Below are 22,994 nucleotides of genomic sequence, written 5' to 3' on the forward strand. Positions count from 1 at the left end.
GCCTCAAAACAAGATAGATCTGGGAGGGGGAGACCCTCAACTAATAGAAGTAATATGGGGGTGGAGATTTCTCAGCATGCCTGAAATACCACCATGAAGGGGGGACCTACTGTGCCAAATCATAAAGCCACTCTTTCTTAGTGGTTTGGGACCTCATCCCTCTGCCCCCTCTAGGAGTTCTGCCCACATGTCATAGGACCAAAAGAATAGTCTCATAGAATATCAGAGATGACAGGGACCTTAGAACAAAGAACACAGAAAGGTAGGGCTGAAATAGAATTTAGAGCAAAAAAGGAACTTTAAATTACAGATTACAGAATGGCATTGCTAAAAGACACCTTGGCATTAACAACAAAGTGGTCTATTGTTTTCCATATGTATTTTTTCCCCCACTGGAAAAGGCTTTTATTTCACCATAAAAATGCAAACTGGAATAAACACAACCTTTTACAACCCAAAGGTTATAACTACTTTAAAGTATTCCTGAGCTTCATCTTGAGAAGCAAAATATTATAAAATTTAAAAAGTTTGCAGGCTTGAATCTATTTGAAACATTCCAAGTAAAAATAATTTAGCAAAACAGCTTCTTTAATTTTGTAAAACAGCTTCTTAAAAAAACTACACACACACTAATTTGTACTAGAAACAAAAGCTTTTAACTAACTTTTTTACTCTCAATTATTTTAATTTGTAAAAAGTCAATGTTTCAGAAGCAATGGAGCATCTCCAGACCACCTTGTCTCATACTCCCACTTACTGGAATCTTTAAAAAATAGAGTGCATTTGCATTTTCAATTTTAAAGGAATTCTACCCACATTTCATATATGACTTACTGTGCCATGATCATTTTGTTCCCACATCTTTCCACCACCATCTCCATGTTTTTGAATCAGTTAAATATAAAATAAAAATCAAACTAGCAAGTTCTTTCTTTCTTTTAAATGTCCTGTAAGTTCTTGTGGTTGTTTGTAACACTTAACATTTGGCAGTTTATCTCAAGCTCAATTAAATTTGTCCTTTTTCTGCAGTACATGTTGACTTCATTGAGAGCATAAAGCATTTTTAGTCAAGAATTTTGCATGCATTTATGTAGTAGGCCTGGAATTCTTAAACTGTCAGTCTATACATTTCTCCTGATTAAAAGAGGATTGATGACATAAAGCTATCAGATCAAAATATTTAAAAAGAAAAAGGACAGTTAATGAAAAACAAATTACCAACACAGTTGAAACTGAAGCACAAATAATTATGCAATCTTAAAAAAGGAAAATAAAATTTCCGATGTAATTGCATTTCCTTTCACAAAGGAGTTCACTTTACATTCACTAAGCAGAGACTCAGTTTCCTTAATGGGGTCAGGAAGCCCAAAACTTCAGAACCTCTTGCTGGTCCTGGTCTATCCTGTAAGTGGGCCTTAAAAAGGCAGAGTCCTTAACTATCTGCTCCAAGTACTTTTGTGTTTGCTCAGGGATCGGATCTCCCTCGTCAATCGTGCTTTCTACCCACACTTCTTCTATCCCGGGCTTCTATCCCTTCTACTGTATCTGTCTCTGCTGTAGGACCTCCGGTACCGAGATCTACTTGGGGCTTACACTTCTTCGGTGAGGACTATAATCTTTGTAAGAGTGTCTTCTATGAAGTTGTTTTCCTTTTCTTTGTCTTTCATCCTCTTTACTCGCTTCCCTTCTATGCTTGCTCCTATCCCTTTTATGTCTCTCCTCAGTACTTCTGTCTCTGCTGGACCGACTTTTCCCCTTACTTGGTTCTCTATCACATTTGTCTTGCGCAGAAGATAAATCTTTTTTGGACATGTTCTGGTCACAATTAAATGTACTTTTTTGTTGCTGATTATTGGCAGGAATACAAGAGAGCACACCTGAACATTTTTTTTTCCTGTATAGCTTTCACTTGTAATACAGTTAAGTTTCTTACTTTCTTTGCACTGGACTTCTTCACTTAAGTTTCCATTCACATTTTTGGAATTAAAATTAATCTCCTGATTTGATAGCATTTCTGTTTGACAGATCTGAGTTGGCAGACCTATGAGAGAATGCAAGAAGAAGTAACAGCTTGAAGACACGCACTGCATGGTATCTATAACAGGTTGTAATAGCGCAGAATGAGATGCCACTGCTTCTTCCTTGTTCTGCTGTGTCTCATCTATTTTCTTGCTCAACAAAATATTTAATAGCCTTTCCTTCAGTTTTTTCTCTTTCCTCTGGAGTCCCAGAGCTTGCTCTTTTTCCTCCTCCACCCATGTGAGTTCTGTCTCCTCAAGTTGTTGAAGGCAGATTTTTTCAGAAGTTCATGCTCTAGTAATTTTACTGCCTTTGCTCTGCTTAGCAGTTCTGCAATTAATCTTGTTGACTGAAGATTTCTTTGAGCTAACAATAATTTTCTGTCCCCTACTTTTATCTTCTCTTGTACTTTTTTCTGCTCTCCAACTTGTATCTTCTCTAGTTTTTTTTTCTGATTTCGATGGACTTCCCGGTCTTTTTGTTTTTGTTCTCTCTTACGTAGCTTCTCTTCTCATTTTCTTTCTCTTTCCAACTCCTCTAATTCTTTCTGTTTTCTTTCCTCTTCTTTTTGCCTTTCTTCAGCTTCTTTTTCTTTACATTTCTGTTCTTCTCTTTGCTGTTCAAGTTCTTCAAGTTTCTGCCTTTCAAGTTGCCATTTTTTAATTGAAGCATTACTAAGATGTTTAGTTGAGTCAGAAGAAACTTTTGTGTTGCAGGCTACTGCTTTGCCATCTTCAACTTTATACGTTAGCTTCATACTCCAAAAGGCATTCATAGCTTTGATAAAACCAACATACTCTTTATACCGAACTTAAGCTTCAAAGTTCAAATGTCCACCAAAACTAAAAGTATGAAAATTTCTGCCAGTCATTTCCTCTCTATAAGGGTCCAACATTGGGATGTCCACATTCTGTATTTCTCCAAATGTCTCAAATACCTTAATGAGAACGTCTTCATTTGGTTTTTCTGAACCAGGTTCTTTCAATGCAAACCATTTACAAGGTAGTCCTTCCAAATGAATTGTGTCTGGTCTTTTGCCTGGCAGAGTCTTATTCATATCTTTTGCATCACAGAAAAAGGAGCCCCAGTCCTGCCGAGTTGGGAAATCTATTTTAAACTCAGCAACCCGAACTTTTGAAATATCTGAGAAACCACTAAGCTTTATTGTTTTGCCATTAAGACACGCAAGAAAAGACTTAACCAAACTTTTATTTTCAACTTCTCCTTCAAAATGGATGAAATACATAGTGCTTTTAGAAATTCAAAGAGTGGAAAATTGATGACTGTACCATTCCTTTCCATCTTTCCATCACTTCCCAATTAGAAATGGATTTTCCTGGGGGCAGCTAGGTGGCGCAATTTAAAGGGCACTGGCCCTGAAGTCAGGAGGACTTGAGTTCAAATCTGGCCTCAGACCAAACACTTGACACTTACTAGCTATGTGACCCTGGGCAAGTCACTTAAACCCAATTGCCTAAAAAAAAAAAAAAGAAAAGAAAAGAAAAAGAAATGGGTTTTCCTGGCTGCTTCAATTGTGGAAGTGTCACATTAATTGTCATTTTCGTAATTGGCTTGAGGTATAATCCATATAAACTACAAAGTTCAACTGCTTCAGATGTATCATGAACTATCGTAGCAGCCACCATAGCCAAAAACTAGACCTGCTCTACGAGTCTCAGGCTCTAGCTCTTCAACAGCAGGAGGCTTACTCCCCTGCATCCCATCCTCCCCTTCCCCCACAACCCTCCCCCAGAAACTGGGAGCAACCCCATACCCCACTCCCCAACAACACCTCCTTTTCCTCTGGCTTTAGTCACAGTTCTTCTCCTATATGTATTTTCGATAAGTTGACAGCAACTATCCACTTTAGATGATTGAACAGGTCAAAAAGAATTCTGCCAGAAGAAATTGAGAAAATGTTGCTAAAAATTATGATGTTTGGGCAAGAAACTGAAGACCAAAGGGGCACAGGGAATGTTTTCACCATCGCTACCCACTGATGGCAGAGGTTTCAGAAGAAACACAGGTTAGCAAATGACTGTGACAAATCTACTAAGATGGAATTGATTTTTTAAGTAAATTTTTACTGATAACTTTTTTTGCATTAAAAATTTCTGATTTTGCCATCTTATATAATAAATAATATTTTAAAGAAAAAAATGAAAAAAAGAAAAAATCAGCAAAACTTATCAATACATCATAAATGTCTGAAAACATGCTTAAGGTAGCACTCTGGTAGACCTCCCATGTCTTCAAAGTGTGGGGGGTGGGGATGGGGGAGATGCTTGTCATAATTTCTTCTTTGGAGGGATATTTGATAAGGTGATATTAAATAAGGATAAGTTTAAAGTCTTAAAATCATTTGGGGAATAGTCATCAGATGTAGGATTTGAACCTGGATTTTCTGACTACATTCCCAAATGCTTACTACTTTGTTTTCTATGTCCTAAGTTCCAAACCATCAGGTATTCACTGTTCCCCAGTTTATTTCACCTTCACTAATGCTGTTCCCAATGCCTATCTTCTCTCCCTCCACTTGTTTTTAATCTTTCTCTTTCTTCAAGACCCAGCTCATGCGACCTGACACTTCCAATCTGAAGTCTTCCCTGATCTTTTTTGATAGAAGTGATTCCTACTTCCTCAAAACTCTTAGCTTTTGATCTGCTTTGTTTTATATCAGTTTTTTTCTGTCTTTTCTATACTGTAAGCTTCCTAAAGGCAGAGTGGCTTAATTATTTTTGTATCCTTAGCATTGAGAATAGTGCAGTTTCTGTTTAATAGATAGTTGAATTAAATTGAGTACTAAGAAAGACAGCTAATAAAGGTTCAGAATCAAGGGTGGGAGGACAGGCTTGCTTGGTGAGGACAAGCTACCAAGGAGAGGTCCCTGGAGTCTGAAAAAGGGAAGATTGGGTATCTTTACCACTGTGGTGGCTGTGGACAAAGGGGAAAATCAGAGGTAACAAAGTATAATAAGGGAAAGACCACATCAGAGCAGACTGACTCAAAACTTGGCTTTATTTTTTACTACCTTCATGACTTTGGGAAAGTCATGTATACTCTAATAAGCTGGTATGTTCTGCATAGGTACGTGCAGTGAGTGTTCTCTGGCTTACTCTCCAGAGCAAGTTTGGATACATCTGCCCCTCATGGTTCTAGGGGTTTCCTGAGGAGCATATACTATCTCATCTCTAAAGCAGTCAACTCAAGCCCCATCATATAATCTATGAGGTGTCTTTTATAGTCTGTGATTCTACAAAATTCCTCCCATTCTCCTACCCCTCTAGGTCTGCATAAGTCTTCTATAAACTGACCAGGGAATCCTGAGAAGTCTTCCTCACATGTCTGCCTCCTCCCTTGTTCTCCTGGTCTTATTCTCCTTTGGGTGTGGTCATGGCTCTGTCTTCCATGGCCAATGATGTGACCCACTTTCCCAGAATCTCAGAGTTTTATGGTCCCTCCTGCTCCTCCTGTCTCCATCTCTCCACTGTGGCTGTCACTGCTTGTCTTGATCCTTGCCTTCCAATTCTGCCTTCTAGAATGCAATTCAAGATACACTAAGGCCATAGAATCTCAGGGTTGACAGAAGCTGCTAGAGAATGTATAGACTTATTCTGGTGCACCTTCCAACATATTCTCTATCCTGCCCCCTTCCCACCTTGGGAGCCTTCTTTACTCCTCCTGCCCACTTCCAGATTCCTTAGGCAGTCCAGGTACACCTGGCTGCATTGATTCAATTGCTTTGGAGACCCAGGCCAGGGTTGGTAATCTTAGACAAAGCTGTCCTTCCTGCTAATTCTATAGGATTGCTGGGTTTAGAACCAAGAATGCACCTAAGAAATCACCTATTCTAGCTCTTTCCCTGTTGCCGCTGAGTCTAGTAGGAGGCGGAGGCTCCTGGGTGTTTTCACTTCACCCGTGAATCACTGCCATGGCCAAGGAAGGCATTGCTGCTAGAGGTATAATGGACATTAACACCACTCTACAAGAAGTGCTGAAGACTGAACTCATCCATGATGGCCTAGCTCATGGAATTTGTGAAGCTGCCAAAGCCTTGGACAAATGCCAAGCCCATCTTTGTGTTCTTGCTTTCAACTGTGATGAACCATGTATGTAAAGTTGGTTGAGGCCCTGTGTGCTGAGCACCAAATCAACTTGATCAAGGTTAATGACAACAAGCAGCTGGGCGAATGGGTAAGCCTCTGTAAAATTGACAGAGAGGGAACATCCCGTAAAGTGGTTGGCTGCAATTGCATTGTTGTTAAGGACTATGGTAAGGAATCTCAGGCCAAAGATGTCATGGAAGAATATTTTAAATGCAAGAAATGAATAAATAAAAGCCTTGGTCTGATTTGAAAAAAAAAAAAGAAAGAAAGAAATCACCTATTCTAGCCAAATCCTTGCTTATTTTAAGATAAGGAAACCAAGGTCCAGAGAGAAGTGGTTCACCCAATGTCATGCAGGGCAGGTGACTCCAACTTTAGTGCTTGCTCTTCCCATGTTGTTTTTTTTTCATTTTTCAAAAAAAGAATCTGTGCTATAAGAAATGACGAGCTTGATGATCTTAGAAAAACATGGACAGACTCGCACTAAATAATGAAGAGCAAAATGAGCAGAACCAAGAGAACGCTGTATATTATAATGCAATTTTATTTTAAAAACAACTTTAAGTAAGTTATTTTGCTTATTATAAATACTCAAATTAACTACAAAGAACATATGAAGGAAGACATTATCTATATCCAGAAAAAGAACTGAGAAATAGAAGTATGTGTAGAATGATTTTTCATATTATATACATATTTGTGTTTGATGATAGCTATCTCTAGGGTGAGGGGGGAAGGGAAGGAAAAAAGGAGGGGAAAAGAAATTTACATAACTATTATACATTTAAAAGAAATAGCAAGTTGTACATAGTAGATACTATTCCCTTATAAGAATTCCCTCTACGCCAGACTCAACAAGTGGTCATCCAGCCTTGTCATTTCAGACCTAGGTTGAAAGTTACCCATGGCCATGTTCCACTTTGGGAGGGCTCTCATCATTAGATTGCTTTCCCCTACATCAAGCCCAAATCTGCCTCTGTGGCATCTATCCCTTTTTCCTAGTCCAGCTTTCTGGGTCCCAGCAGAACAAGTCTCTTTCCCTTGACAACCCTTCAAATGTTTTAATATGGCTACCAAGGATTGTGCAAATTACTATGAATACTGGTCTGCTGTTAATTCCAATTCTCTTTCCACTCTGCTGTAAATTAGAATCCCTCTGTGAAAAGCATAGAATCTAGAGTTGGAAATGAACTCAGAAGGCATATGATCCAAACCTGAACAGGAATTCCTTCAACAACATCCTGAAGAGCGGTCATGCAGGCATAGAGGGATAGAGTATGGAATTTGGGATAAGGGGTCCTGGCTTCAAATCCTGGTTCTTTCACTTACCTGTGTGATGCTCAGCAAGTTATAACCTTTACGGGTTTCAATTTCTTCATCTTTAAAATCAGTTTCCAAATAGGGTTATAGAGAGTTAGATATAACTGAAAAATGACTGGACTGAACTGAACATTTGTGAAGAATTATACTATTACCACCAAACTACTAAGGGCTCTCATTTGTTTGTGTGTGATTGGAAAGAACCTAAGGTGGTGGGGCAAGAAAACAATCTGACTTCGTGGGCGTGATTTAGAGAAATAATTATTGGAGCATCAAAGGGATGCTAGAGAACAGCACCTAGTACCATTCAATGATCAATCAGTGGGTCAGATACTCAACTCACTTGCCATGTGAACCATCCAACCCCAAAGAGAACTTTTGAGTAAATGCCTGGCTTTCTGAGAGCTAGCTGAAATGCTCCTTCCCTTTAGCCCCAACCCTTTGTGGATGGGAACATTTCTCTTTCATTTGCAGGGGCGAGGAACCTGTGGCCTCAACACCACATCTGGCCCTCTAGGTCCTCAAGGGCAGTCTTTTGACTAAATCCAAATTTCACAGAACAAATTCCCTTAATAAAAGAATTTGTTCTGTAAAACTTGGCCTCAGTGAGAAGGCCACACCCAAGGACCTAGAAGGCCATATGTGGCCTCAAGGCCACAGGTTCCCCACCCCTGCTTTAGGGTTTAAGGTGAATTACTCAATAAGCTTTTGACTCATCTTCCATTTTACAGGGAAAATTCCTTTTCTCTCTTACTCTCCTATGTTTCCTAATTGATTCACTTGTAGTTCAAAATCATCCTAAACCTGATGCAATGGACCATTTAGAGTCTGAGAGTTGAGATGAAAGAAAAAAAATACACAAGTACATATATAAGCAATATTTGCATATAAAATTTAACTAAAACATCCTAGGTGACCCTCACCTTCACCTAGGTAAAAGTAGAATGAAAGAATTTTTCAGAAGAATTCAGAAGCCTCCTGATAAACCATAGAGTAGTTCTTTTTTTAATTTTTATCTTATTTTTCTCAATTACATGTAAGTGAAAATTTTTTATAGTCATTTTTGAAAATTTTGAGATCCAAATTCTCTCTCTCCCTCCTCTCACCCTTCCTTGAGAAAGCAAGCATTTTGATATGGATTATACATTTGATATGGATTATATATTATCCATGATATAGATTTTGCATGTAGTCATGCAAAATATTTCCATATTAGCCATATTGCAAAAGAAAATAGACAAAAAAAGCAAGAATAATAAAGAAGATTTTTTTTAAAGTATGCTTCAATTTGAAACTATGCCCAAAAGGCTATAAAACTGTGCATACCCTTTGATCCAGCAATACCACTGCTAAATTTATATCCCCAAAAAAGGGGAAAGGACCTATATGTACAAAAACATTTATAGCAGCTCTTTTTGTGGTGGCTAAGAATTGGAAATCAAAGGGATACCTATCAATTGGGGAATGGTTAAACAAGCCATGGTATGTGATTGTAATAGAATATTACTGTGGTGTAAGAAATGATAAGCAGAATGATTTCAGAAAAACTTGGAAAGACTTACATGAACTGATGCACAGTAAAGTGAACAGATCCAGGAGAACGTTGTACACAGTAACAGTAATATTGTTCTGTGAAGAATTTAGCTATTCTCAGCAATACAACGATCCAAGACAATCCCAAAGGACTAATAATGAAGTGTACCATCCACCTCCAGAGAAAGAACTGATATTGATTGAATACAGACCAAAGCATGCTATTTTTCACTTTCTTTTTTTTTCTTTTATTTGAGTCTTCTTGTGCAAAATGATTAATATGGAAATGTTTTAGATAATTGCATGTGTATAACCTATATATGATTGCTTACTGTCTCAGGAATGGGGAAAGGGAGGGAAGGAGAGACAGAATTTGGAACTCAAAACTTTAAATAAAAATGTTTAAAAATTTTTTTTAACGTATGCTTCAATCTGTATTCAGACTCCATCAGTTCTTTCTCCGGAGGTGGATAGAATTTTTTATAAGTCCTTCAGAGTTGTCTGGGATCATTGCATTGCTGAGAATAGTTAAGTCATTCACAGTTGATCATCATATAATATTGATGTTACTATGTGCAATGTGTTTCTAATTTTGCTCACTTCACTTTGAATCAGTTCATGTAAGTCTTTCCAGGTTTTTCTGAAAGCATTCTGCTCATATTTCTTACAGCACAATAGTATTCCATTACATTCATATACCACAACTTGTTTAGCCATTCCCCAATTAATGGGCATCTCCTTAATTTTTAATTCTTTGCCACCATGAAAAGAGTTGCTATAAATATTTTTATACATATAGATCCTTCTCCTTTTCCTTTGATCTCTTTGGGGTACAGACCTAGTAGTGGAACTGCTGGGTTTAAAGATATACACAGTTTTATAGCTCTTTGGGTGTAGTTCCGAATAGCTTCCCAGAATGGTCGAATGAGTTTGTAACCACCAATAGTACATGAGTCTCCCTATTTTTCCACATTCCCTGCAACATTTGTCATATTCTTTTTCTATTATATTATCGAACCTGATAGGTGTGAGGTGGTACTTCAGAGTTGTTTTAACTTGCATTTCTCTAATCAATAATGATTTAGATTATTTTTTATGACTATTGATAACTTTCATTTCTTTTTCTGAAAATGACCTATTCATATCCTTTGGCTATTTGTCAATTGTGGAACGACATATTTTTATAAATTGGACTCAGTTCTCTATACATTTGAGAAAAGAGGTTTTTATGAGAAAAACTTGCTGTAATCTCCAGTTTCCTGCTTCCTTTCGGTCTTGACTGCATTGGTTTTGTTTGTACAAAAAACCCTTTTTTTAATGTAATTTAAATTATCCATTTTACGTCCTGTAATGCTCTCTATCTCTTTTTTGGTCATAAATCCTTCCCTTATTCATAGATCTGACTGGTAAAATATTTCATACTCCCCTAATTTGCCTATCAGACACACTTTATATCACCTATTTTGACCTTATCTCAGTATACAGTGTGAGATTTGGTCTATACATAGTTTCTGACAAATTGCTTTCCACTTTCCCCAGCAATTTTTGTCAAATAGTGATTCTTTTCCTCCCCAAATCTTGGATGTTTGGGTTTGTCAAACCCTGGATTACTATGATCATTTACTACTGTGTGTTATGTATCTAATCTATGCCACTAATCTATACCTCTTTCTTGTTGTTCAGTTGTTTCAGTTGTGTCCAACTCTTTGTGACTCCATTTGGGGTTTTCTTGGTAAAGATGCTTGAGTGGTTTGCCATTTCCCTCACCAGCTCATTTTACAAATGAGGAACTGAGACCAACAGGGTTAAGCGACTTGCCCAAAGTCACACAGCTAGTAAATGTCTGAGGCCAGATTTGACTTCAGGAAGATGAGTCTTCCTGACTTCAGGCCCAATACTCTGCCCTCTATGCTAGCTACCAGTCTCTATTGCTTAGCCACTAACAGACTGTTTTGATGATTATTGTTTTATACTACAGTTTGAGATGTGGTACTGCTAAGCCACCTTCCTTCACATTTTTTTCCCATTGATTCCCTTGATATTCTTGACCTTTTGTTCTTCCAGATGAATTTTGTTATGATTTTTTTCTAACTCTATAAAATAATTTTTGATAATTGATTGGTATGACACTAAATAAGCAAATTGATTTAGGTAGAATTATCGTTTTTATTATATTGGCTTGGCCTACCCATGAGCAATTAATATTTTTCCAATTGCTTAGATCTGACTTTATTTGTGTGGAAAATTTTTTGTATTTGTATTCATGTAGTTCTTAGGTTTGTCTTGACAAGTAAACTCCCAAAGTATTTTATACTATCTGCAGTTACTTTAAATGGAATTTCTTTTTCTATGTCTTCCTCCTGGATTTTGTTGGTAATACATAAAAATGCTGATGAATTATGTGGGTTTATTTTATATCTTGCAACTTTGCTGAAGTTATTAATTATTTCAACTAGTTTTTTAGTTGATTCTCTAGGATTCTATCATCTACAAAGAGAGATAGTTTTGTTTCCTCATTGTGTATTCTAATTCCTTCAATTTCTTTTTTCTTCTCTTATTGCTATAGCTCACACTTCCAGAACAATATTGAATAATAGTGGTGATGATGAGCATCCTTGCTTGACCCCTGATCATATTTGGAGGACTTCTAGCTCATCCACATTACAGATAATGCTTGCTGATGGTTTGAGATAGATACACTTATCATTTTAAGAAAAGTTCCACTTGTTCCTTTGTTTTCTAGTGTTTTTTAACAAGAATGACTGCTGTATTTTGTCAAAAGCCTTTTCTGCATCTATATGATTTTTATTGGTTTTGTTATTGATGCTAATTATACTGATAGTTTTCCTAATTTTGAGCCAGCCCTGCATTTCTAATATAAATCCCATAATATATGACCTTCATAATATATTGCTGTGATTTCTTTACTAGTATTTTATTTAAAATTTTTGCATCAATATTCACTAGGGAAATTGGTCTATAGTTTTCTTTCTCTGCTTTTGCTCTTTCTGGTTTAGCTGTCAGCCCCATATTTCTGTCAGAAAAGGAAATTGGCAGGATACCTTCTCTGCCTATTTTTCTAAAATAGTTTATATAGTATTGTAATTAATTATTCTTTAAATGTTTGATAGAATTCACTTGTGAATCCATCTGTGTCTGGGGATTTTCTTCTTAGGCAGCTCATTGATGGCTTGTTCAGTTTCTTTTTCTAAGATGGGGTTATTGAAGTATTCTATTTTCCCTTCTGTTAATCTGATCAATTTATATTTTTGTAAATATTTATCAATTTCACTTAGACTGTCAAATTTATTGGCATATAATTGGGCAAAATAGCTCTTAACAATTGCTTTAATTTCATCATTGTTCATAATGAATTCACCCATTTAATTTTTGATACTACTAATTTGGTCTTCTTCTTTCTTTAAATCAAATTAATGAATTGGTTTTTTTATTGGGTTTTATTTTATATTGGGTTTTTATTTTTTAGTTCCATGGTTTTCTTACTTTCAGTTTTATTGATCTCTCCTTTGGTTTTTAGGATATCCAATTTGATGTTTAATTGGTGATTCTTAATTTGTTCTTTTTCAGTTTTTTTGGTTGCAAGCCCAATTCATTTATCTGCTCTTTCTCTATTTTATTGATGTAAGTGTTTAGAGATATAAAATTACCCCTAAGTACTGCTTTGGCTGTATCCCAAAAATTTTGGCATGTCACCTTGTTCTCATTCTCTTTAGTGAAATTATTGATTGTTTGTATGATTTGTTCTTTAACCCAATCATTCTTAGGATTAGATTATTTAGTTTCTAATTAATTTCTAATCTTTGTTTCCACAGCCCTTTATTGAATGTAATTTTATTGTATTATGGTCTGAAAAGATATTTAATATTTCTGCTTTTCTGCATTAGTTGTGAGACTTTTATACCTTAAAATATGGTCAGTTTTTGTGTAGATGCATGCACTGCTGAAACAAAAGGTATACTCCTCTCTATTCCCATTCAATTTTCTTCACAGGTCTATCAAATGTATCTTTTCTAAAATTCTATTCATCTCCTTAACTTCTTTTATTTATTTTTTTGGTTAGATTTATCTGGTTCTGAGGAGAAAGGTAAGGTCCTTCACTAGTATACTTTTACTGTTTATTTCCTCCTGTAACTATGCTATGCCATTTGGTGTATATGTGTTTAGTGCTGATATTATATCATTGTCTATGATACCTTTTAGCAAAATGTAGTTTTCCTGCTTACCTCTTTTAATTAGGTCTATTTTTGTTTTTGCTTTGTCTGAGATCATGATTGCTACTGAGAAAAATTATTATTTCTCTCTCATATTAATAGCCAATTATTAAAATTGGGGAGACCCCAGATTTTTTTCCCTGTCCTGTTTCTTTGTCCTATTTCTCAAGCACAGGGCTGATGGAAGATAGGATTAACATTATCCTCCTTCTTGGTATTGCTACTCCACCCAACTAGATCAGACCTTTAATCTAAAGTGAGACTCCCTTCTGTTCAAGCTTGGCTGAGGGATAAATTCTTTGAATAGCTTGCCCAAGTCTGAGGGTAACTAAGAAGTAAATGACATAATCAAAGTTCAGGTCCAGCCCCTCATTGTAATATTCATTGTCTCACTAATTGTTGACCAATCAGAGCTGATTGCCAACATTGGGAATATCCCTCTTCCAATGGGTATGTAAACCATGAGCCCGCTGCCATGAATGTCTTCCTCTAAGAGAGAGATAGCCAAATTACCATCCTTTTTTAAAAATAAAAATGTTAACATTATTAATAAAATGACTAAATTACCCAGAAATTATCTCTTGAACCTTTTTAAACACCACACTACCCCCATTTTTGTATACCTCAGCTGAAGCAAAATAGATTCCTTATTTTTACTTTGTGCATCTTTCTGTTTCAAGTGCATTTCTTGCAAACAACGTATTATTGAACTCTGTTTTTTAATCCATTCTGCTATCTGCTTCCATTTTATGGGTGAGTTCATCCCATTCCCATTCCCATTCCCATTCCCATTCCCATTCCCATTCCCAATTATGATTACTGCATGGTTCCCTACATCCTATCATCCTATTCTCTCTCTCTCTGTCTTTTTCCCCCCACCCCCACCTGTCCCTCCTCAAAAGTCTGCTTTGCTTTTGACCACTACCTCCCCTTAATCTGCCTTCTTTCTCTCTCAGCCCCACTTTCCTTCTCTCAGACCCTTCCCCTCTGACTTCTCTGTAAGGTAAGATAGATTTCTGTACCCAAGTAAGCATATATCTTATCCCTTCTTGGAGCTAAGCACAATGAGAGTAAGGTTTAAGTGTTGCCTGCCACTAAACCTGACCCCCCATCTTTCTTTCCATAAGCTCTTCCTTTCATGTCTCTTTTATATGAGATAATTTACCTTCTTCTCCCTTCACTCAGTGCACCCCTCTTTTTGACCCCTTAATTTTATTTTTTTTAAATAATCCCATCATAGTCATCTCACATCTGTGCACTCTATGTATACTCTTTGTATCTGCCCTAGGAATGATAAAAATCTTAGGAATTCCAATGATCATTTTCCCATATAGAAATGTAAATATTTTAACTTTGTTGATTCTCTTATGATTTCTCTTTCATGTTTACCTTTTTATATTTCTCTTCAATCTTGATTTGAAAGTTAAATTTTCTAGTCAACTCTGGTATTTTTTTTAAATCAAGAATGCTTAAAAGTCCTTTATTTCATTAAATATCCATTTTCCCCTAAGGATTATACTCAGTTTTACTAGATAGATGATTCTTGGTTGTAATACTAGCTCCTTTGCCTTCCAGAATATCATATTTTAAGCCCTTTAATGTGGAAGCTGCTAAATCTTGTTTGATCCTGACTATGGCTCCATGAGATTTGAATTGTTTCTTTCTGGCTGCTTATAATATTTTCTCCTTGACCTGGGAGCTCTAGAATTTGGCTATAATATTTTTGAGAGTTTTCATTTTGAGATCTCTCCAGGAGGTGTTCAGTGAATTCTTTTTTTTCTTAATAGTATTTTTCCCCAATTACATGTAAAGATAGTTTTCAACATTCATTAGCTTTCACTTGCCCAATTCTAATTTTTAAGGAATTATTTTCTTCAGTGAGTTTTTATACTTTTTTTTTTCCATTTGGCCAATTCTACTTTTTAAGGCATTCTTTTCTTCATTGGATTTTTGTTCCTCTTTTACCAAGATGTTGATTCTCTTTTCATAATTTTCTTTTATCACTCTCATTTGTTTTCTTAATTTTTCCTCTAATTCTCTTACTTGATTTTTAAATGTTTTTTTGTTCTAAGAATTCTTCTTGAGTTTTCATCTAATTTCCATTTTTCTTTGAGACTTCTTGTAGCTGCTTTTACATCATTGTTTTCTTTTGCGTTTGTGTTTTGATCTTCCCTGTTACCATAGTAACTTATTATGGGGCATTTTTCCAGCATATTTCTTGACTTTTAACTTTATTTTAAAGTAGAGTTCTGCTCCCATAGTGGAGGGAACACTGTCTCAACCTTCAAGCCTTTCTTGCTGCTGTTTTCAGAGCTAGTTCTAAGGGTCCGTAGGTTTTTTGACTCTTCCAAGGTAGTAGGATCTAAGGAAATGTGTGGTCACTGCTCTTCTGGTATGTGTACTTGCCTTTATTAAGGAAGGGACCTTGTTTCCCTGTAGCCATCAGCACTAGCACTTCTCTTGGCCCTGGGACTGTGACCACATCTCCCACTCTTCTGCAGCTATAATTGCTGGCACCTCTGTCTTGGAATTGAGACTAGGGTCCCTACTCTCCGAGGAGTAAGAATTTTTCTCCAACCAGGAACCACAACCTGGGCCCCTGCTCCCCTACACCATAGTAGTTATTGCCCCTTTTGGTCCTGTGACTATGATCTGGAACTGCATATGTGCAATGGAGAAGGGTCCTGAACCCAGTGCCAGCAAAGGGTCCCTTGCAATCTCCTTCCAACCAGTTGTTCAACCCCCCACCCCCACCATGTGTGAGCTAAGAGCTCCCAAAGTTGCTGCTGTCATCAATGCAGCCACCCCTAAGGTATAGCCTTCACTATGCTCCCAGGGCCCATCACCATCCTGGTGAAACAGATCTTTCCTGATGACCTCCTAAGTTGCCTTGGCCAGAAAATTGTTTCTTCTGACCTTTTGTTGCTTCTGCTACTCCAGAATTCAATTCGAGGTATTATTTTAGAGTTGTTTGGAGAGGAATTTGGGGAAGCTTAGCTGAGTGCTTTTCTACTCTGCCATCTTGGCCCCTTCTTAGAGTGGTTCTTAAATATTCCTTGCTCAAAGAGTCCACAACTAAATCTCAGGTCAATCTAACTATGGGAAAAGTTAACTTATGTTGCTTTGGATAAGTTCCAAGTATTCTGGCTCACCACATCCCTGATTGGTGGGGAGGGAAGAGGTGTGGGAGAGTTAGTTCAAACTGCTTTAAATCTGCAAGCATCCTGGCCCACAACAAGGATGTACTGTAAAAAGCACTTAATGGGATTAAGTACAAGGTAATAAAAACAGAAGTATTATTTTCATGTAACCATAGACAAGAACATGGATTTCCAACTGATTCCTGGACCCAGCTCTTCTGAAATCCAGAGACTCTGTAGGCACTGAAATCTCTCTCTCTCTCTCTCTCTCTCTCCATCCCCCTCTGCTACCCCAGAATGAAAGCTGTCATAGAAGGTGACTTATTAGACCTGAGTAAAAGGCTTCTTTCATAATGCAGTCTACATTGTTAGACTTCTGGTTCCTTATTCTAAGGATAACAAACTCTCAGTTCTGTACCATGCCATCTCTTTAGTTCAGTTAGATCTACGTGCTTAGGATTTGAAACTTCACTAAGTTTAGATATATTCCTACAACTGCCCAGGTTACTAGATAGCACTGAGCCCATATAGTGAAAGCCTGAAATTAAATGTATTATCACACCATAATATATTACTTAACATCCTCTGTAGATGCTAAATATACATATATTCAGTATCTATTCTATGTCTGTTAGGTAATAGTAGACAGACAGACAGACAGATAGATAGCTAGATAGAGCTTAGCATTGTCTGTGTATTTCCACAGAGGCAGGAGAAACTGCCATGGCTTAGATGTCATTAGCTACTTTCCTTTTCTATCATCTTCAAAATTCTGAGCCATCCTCAGTTCAGTGATGACATACTCATGGACATGTTCCATTGTCATTGCCTATACATTGTCAAAGACTATGTAATTGTATATTGGTAAAAGCATGTTCCTATAAATGTATATTCCACTTGTGACATGGGAAGAGGAAAGAAAGTTACTAGCTGCACTACCCCCAAGCCAGCTGATGTAATCACACAAAGTAGAAGGCAGATAAATAGAAATAACAGAGTATTAATATGCTAACAAAGTGCAAAGAAATGTCTAAGCCTTGCCATGCCTTTATTAAGTGTGAAAGAGTTTTTTGATTGAATAGGAAGCCTGTTGGCTATTGGCTGGTTGAAGACTGACCACATCTCTGAAAGTTTTTAAAAAGATAAGCCTGTAAAGAAATTGTAGCACATGAATGTAATGGAATCTATACTAATTATACACTTACACACATACATATGAATATATGTATGTATATATATAAATACGTTGTAAGAAACAACAAAAAGTTTGTATACTGAGAAGCAGGGAACTACATGAACTGATGCAAAGTAAAGTAAGCAGAAGCAAGAAAGTAATATACATGATGTAAATGGAAACCACAACAACAACTATAAAACAATAAAAAGTGAACATTACAAAAAACAAGCATGGCTCCAGTCTTTTAGTTTGAGGCATGGAGCAAAGACACACATACTCTCAAGATAGACACAGATAAAGTGAGGCAGCTTTCAAAGTAGGATACAGAGGCAAGGACTAAGACTTCTGGCAGTAGAGAAGAGAGCTAACCCTAAATTCAAAGGAGAACTAGCCCTAGAAGTAGAGTTGAGCTATGGAGAGGAGCAGACCCAGGGACCCCAACTGAATGGCTCATCCAGAAAAAACATTATACCAAAGAGAGTATTATGAGGATACCATGAGAAAGGAAAGTCCATCAGGGTCCTGAATTAGTTTTTTTCACTCTCACATCACACTGTTAATTTAGGAACTTACAGACACTAAAACTTGCAGGTTCATTTCACAAATGCCTTTTTAATCATGTTTCTCCTAGCCTACATCAATGCAGTTACCTTTGTAAACACATGTGCAGGTCTTTACAATTTATCTCTTTTGAATTCATCTTGTTAGTGTCAGTCCACATGTTCAGTCTGTCAAAATCTTGTGGTATCCCAATTTTATCATCTAGTATTTTAACTACCCCCTTTCAGTTTTGTTACTGGCTTTGGGAAAGATGTCTGTAATTTCAGCTGGGTAAGGAACTTCCAGTGAGGAAAATGTGCTGATACAAATCAGCACCTGCTCTGCAAATTATAGTCTTAGAAATTTGTCTGAGACATTGCCTGGTAAAGTGACTTTCCCAAGGTCACATAGCCAATATGTTTCAGAGGTGGTCTTGAACCCAGATCTTCCAGACTTCATGATTACCTCTCATTTTTTTTTATCATCCTCACATATAAGCCTTCATTCAAGTAAATGTCACATATGTTGAATAAAACAGTCAAGATAGAGAATGACTCACTGTCATCCTTCCTATTGTAGGTTTAATAACTATTAAATCATGTCAGAGTTCCTCGTTATCTCTGGTCCTTCAATAACAAGCCAAGATAAAAGGAATCATATGATCATGGTATTTAGAAATCAAAGAAATGCTAGAGATCATCTGGCCCAACCCCCTCACTTTACAGATGAGGAAACTGAAGCCCAGATAGATTAAGTGACTATGTCAACCTCAAATATGCGTGACAAATGTAATTAATTTCTGGTGTCAAGTATGGCGATCACAACTTTACCATCCTCCCTGCAACTTCTTTCTATAACTGACTGGCCCCTTCCTTCTCACACCTCTTTCTTCCCACCATGGACATGATTCACAGGAGCCCCCAAATGACTTTCCATGTATGTAATATGTTACATGCTGCAACAGGGGTCACCAATTTATCAGGACATGTTTATTAGGTTGCCAAACCCAATCTGGCACTAATAAGCTTCAGTCTGATAACAAAACTTTTTAATGAAACCAGACTAGCAAAGCAAATAACTAGAAAGAACCAAGTAATAGAGCTATCCAACTCCACCACCCCAATACATAAAAGTGTATAACCTCTTAGATACTAATATCACCAATGGGAAAAGACCTCCCCTCTCCCTCTCCATCTCCTTCTCTCTTTGCCTTCTCTTCCTCTCCTCCTTTACTCTTTTTCCCCCATTTTATTTATTTATTAATGTATTTATTAATATATTTTGATTTATCAACAATCACTTCCATAAACTTTTGAGTTTTAAATTTTTCTCCCCCTTCCTCCCTACCTCTCTCCCCAAGATGGCGTGCAATCTAATATAGGCTATACATATACATTCTTATTAAACATATTTTCACTTTAGTGATGTTGTAAGTAAGAGTTAGAGCTAATAGGAGGAACCACCAGAAAGAGGAAACAAAACACAACAGAAGAAAAAAATAGCAAATAGTGTGCTTTGATCTGCATTCAAATTCCATAGTTCTTTCTTTGGATGTGGATAGCATTTTCCATCATGAGGCTTTTGGAGATGTCTTAGATCCTTGTATTGCTGAGAGGGGTTAAATCTATCAGTCAGTCATCACTCAATGTGGCTGTTACTGTGTACAATGTTTGCCTGGTTCTGCTCACTTCACTCAGCATCAAACCATACAAGTCTTTCTAGGTTTATCTGAAGTCCTGTCCATCATTTCTTATAGCAAAATAGTATTCCATTACATTCATATATCACATTCACAATTATGATAACTATCTGTGTCTTTCTCGTCATCTTTTCCCCTCCCCCCCTTATGCTTTTCTTCCTCCTTTCTCCTTTTCCCTCCTCACTAATGTTTTGCTTTTGACCACCACCTCCCTTCTGTTAGTCTCCTCCCTTTTCTTTCCCCTTTTCCCTCCTACTGCCTATAGGGCATGTTAGATTTCTGTACCTAGCTAATTATGTTATTCCCTTCTTCAGCCAAATCTGATGAGAGTAAGGTTCAAACAATGCTCATCTCCATCCCTTCTTTCCCTCTGCTGTAATAGGTTTTTGAGCCTTTTCCTGTAATGTAATTTACCCTTGTCTGACTCCTCCTTTCTTTTTCTCTCAGTACATTTTCTTAGATTAGATTAATTCACTTACTTGGATCCATTTAACCCACTTGATTAGATTTTTTTCATCATTACATCAAAGTCAATTTATACCCACCCCCTTTATGTATACCCTTTTAACATGGTGTAATACCAATACAGTTCTCAGGAGTTAAAAGTGTCATCTTCCCTTGTAGGGATGTAAAGAGTTTGCCCTTATTAATAAATGCTGTTATTTTCTGTCACGTTTACCTTTTTATGTCTCTCTTGAGTCTTGTATTTGAAGATCAAATTTTCTGTTGAGCTCTGGTCTTTTTATCAGGAAGGTATGGAAGTCCCCTATTTTGTTGAATATCCATCTCCTTCCCTGAAAGATCATGCTCATTTTTGCTGGGTAGTTGATCCTTGGTTGTAATCCAAGCTCCTTTGCCTTACAGAATATCAGGTTCCACACCCTATGGTCTTTTAATGTAGAATCTGCAAGGTCCTGTGTAATCCTGACTGTGGTTCCATGATATTTAAATTGTTTCTTTCTGGCTGCTTGCAGTATTTTCTCTTTGACCTGGTAATTTTGGAATTTTGCTCCTATATTCCTTGGCGTTTTCAATTCGTGATCTCTTTTGGGAGGTGATCAGTGGATTCTTTCTATGGCTATTTTACCTTCTGGTTCTAAGACCTCAGGGCAGTTTTCCTTTATGATTTCCTGAAAGATACTGTCCAGGCTCTTTTTTTCATCATGATTTTTAGGTAGACCAATAATTTTTAAATTGTCTCTCTTGGATCGATTTTCCAGGTCAGTTGTTTTACCAATGAGATATTTTACATTTTCATCTATTTTTTCATTCTTTTGTTTTTGTTTGACTGATTCTTGCTCTCTCATAGAGTCATTAGCTTCTATTTGCTCAATTCTAATTTTTAACAAATTGTTTTCTTCTATTAGATTTTGTACCTCCTTTCCCATTTGGCCAATTGTATTTTTTAGGGACTTGTTTTCTTCAGTGTACTTTTTTTTTCCAGTTGGCCAATTGTATTTTTTAAGGACTTGTTTTCTACAGTTAATTTTTGTCCTTCCTTTTCCAAGCTATTGACTCTCTCTTGCATACCTCTTATTTCTTTTCCCATTTTTTCTTCTACCTCTCTCATTTGACTTTTAAAATTCTTCTTGAGCTCTTTTAAGAAGGCTTTTTGGGCTTCAGATCAGTTTATGTTCCCTTTTGAGGTTCCAGATGTGGGTTTGTTGACAATGTTGTCTTCTTCAGAATTTCTGCCTTGATCTTCACTGTTCCCATAATAAGAATCTATCGTATGTTTCTTTCTGCTCATGGTGTTTGCTTATTTCCTGGGCTCTCCTGCTGGGGAGCAGAGGGCACTGACCCAAGCTTCTTGTATTGGGAACCTAGGGCCTGGTCAAAGGCTTTGTGTGCTGGGGCCTCCAATGTTCTTCCTTTACTCTTACCCTCCCCCCTCCTCATCTCTCTCTACCCCTTTCCTTGCTCCTCTTCTAGCCCTTCCTACTACTCATGCTTATAGAGAAGTCTCATGGCTGTATAGAGAATATGATGTGGCCCACTATGTCAGAGCCAGGTTGTTATATCTCTTCTTCAAAGTTCTTGGGGCACCCTGAAGGCTTGGGGTGTCTCATCTCTATTGCCATCAGTTTAAGCCTCCACTGATTATATTCCCTGCCCCATTAGGCACCAGTGAATGACCAGCACCCCAGGTTTATTTTACCAGTTAATATCAATTAGCTTTTACAAAAGGATATTTACTTCAAAGATATAGCAATAAGAAAAGTATAAACATTTCACCCCGACATCTCAAGGGTATATTCTCACCTATGCCACCTCAGTCTTTGAGAAGAGCGGGCAAAGACCTAACTCAGTTTCTACATAGCATAGGTCCCACCAAGTTCACATCCAAATGTGGCATTGCTGTCTGATGAATCCTCATCTCTGCTACCCACTGGGATAAGACTGAACTTTGTTCCTGGCTTCTAAGGGTATCAATGTTGGGTTTGTTGCAAAGTCTGGCATAAACTCTTTGACTCCCAGAGGCTCATTTTTCCTGAGCTTTTGAAATCCACAAGGTCAGAACCTCCAGATTAATCTCCTTCCCCTAAAATGAAAGAACAAGTGCCCAGATTAAGGACTAAGGCCTATTTTCACCAGGCACAACTTGGCCTTGGAGATGAGAAGGTCCAATGCCTCTTTCTTTCCTGCATTGTCTCTCATCAGAAGCCACCAGTAAAGCAATCAAACTGTGAGCAGTTTAAGAGAATGCATGAGGCATTAGTCAACTAATAACTTTTAAAGGCGCCCTCAGTTCTGGCTACCTTGCTAATTGAAAAGGCTGTGATTAGTAGGCCAGAGCAGCTTACAGAGTGTTTACCCATCCTCCAAAGCCTCTGCAAGGCATGTAATTGTGTATCATCGTGACTCTCCTGAAAGCAGGAACACCACTCCCATTTCCCCCATCTACCCAAGCCTCTTCTGTATGAGGAATAGCAGAGTCACCCTGCACATGTGCTGGTCCTGGGTTATGATGGAACACCTCTTATCCTGTGTCCCAATAACTGACATTGCCTTACTCTTGCTCCATTCTGCTCCCTCTACCACCTCCCAATCAATTGTTACTGCCATTTGCTAAATCTGTCACATGCTGCTGGGACATCTTCCTCAAGGGGAATGTTATGCCCTTTTTGTGAGACTACCCCAGCCAGCATGACTAGGGATTAATAAGAAACTCATGTTTAGCTCTTTTGTTAGTCAGGCCATAGCCATATATACCTATTCCTCTCTTTT

At 37.4% G+C, this 22,994-nt stretch overlaps 2 pseudogenes; one reads left to right on the forward strand and one right to left on the reverse strand.

The window, feature by feature from the left end:
- Positions 1-1,514: 1,514 nt before the first annotated feature.
- On the reverse strand, positions 1,515-3,681 carry LOC114043648 (annotated as a pseudogene).
- A 2,269-nt stretch (positions 3,682-5,950) lies between these two features.
- On the forward strand, positions 5,951-6,348 carry LOC114043577 (annotated as a pseudogene).
- Positions 6,349-22,994: the final 16,646 nt, after the last annotated feature.

The sequence above is a fragment of the Vombatus ursinus genome, unplaced genomic scaffold (genome assembly GCF_900497805.2).
Source record: "Vombatus ursinus unplaced genomic scaffold, bare-nosed wombat genome assembly UNPS02014770.1, whole genome shotgun sequence".
Taxonomy (NCBI): Eukaryota; Metazoa; Chordata; class Mammalia; order Diprotodontia; family Vombatidae; genus Vombatus; species Vombatus ursinus.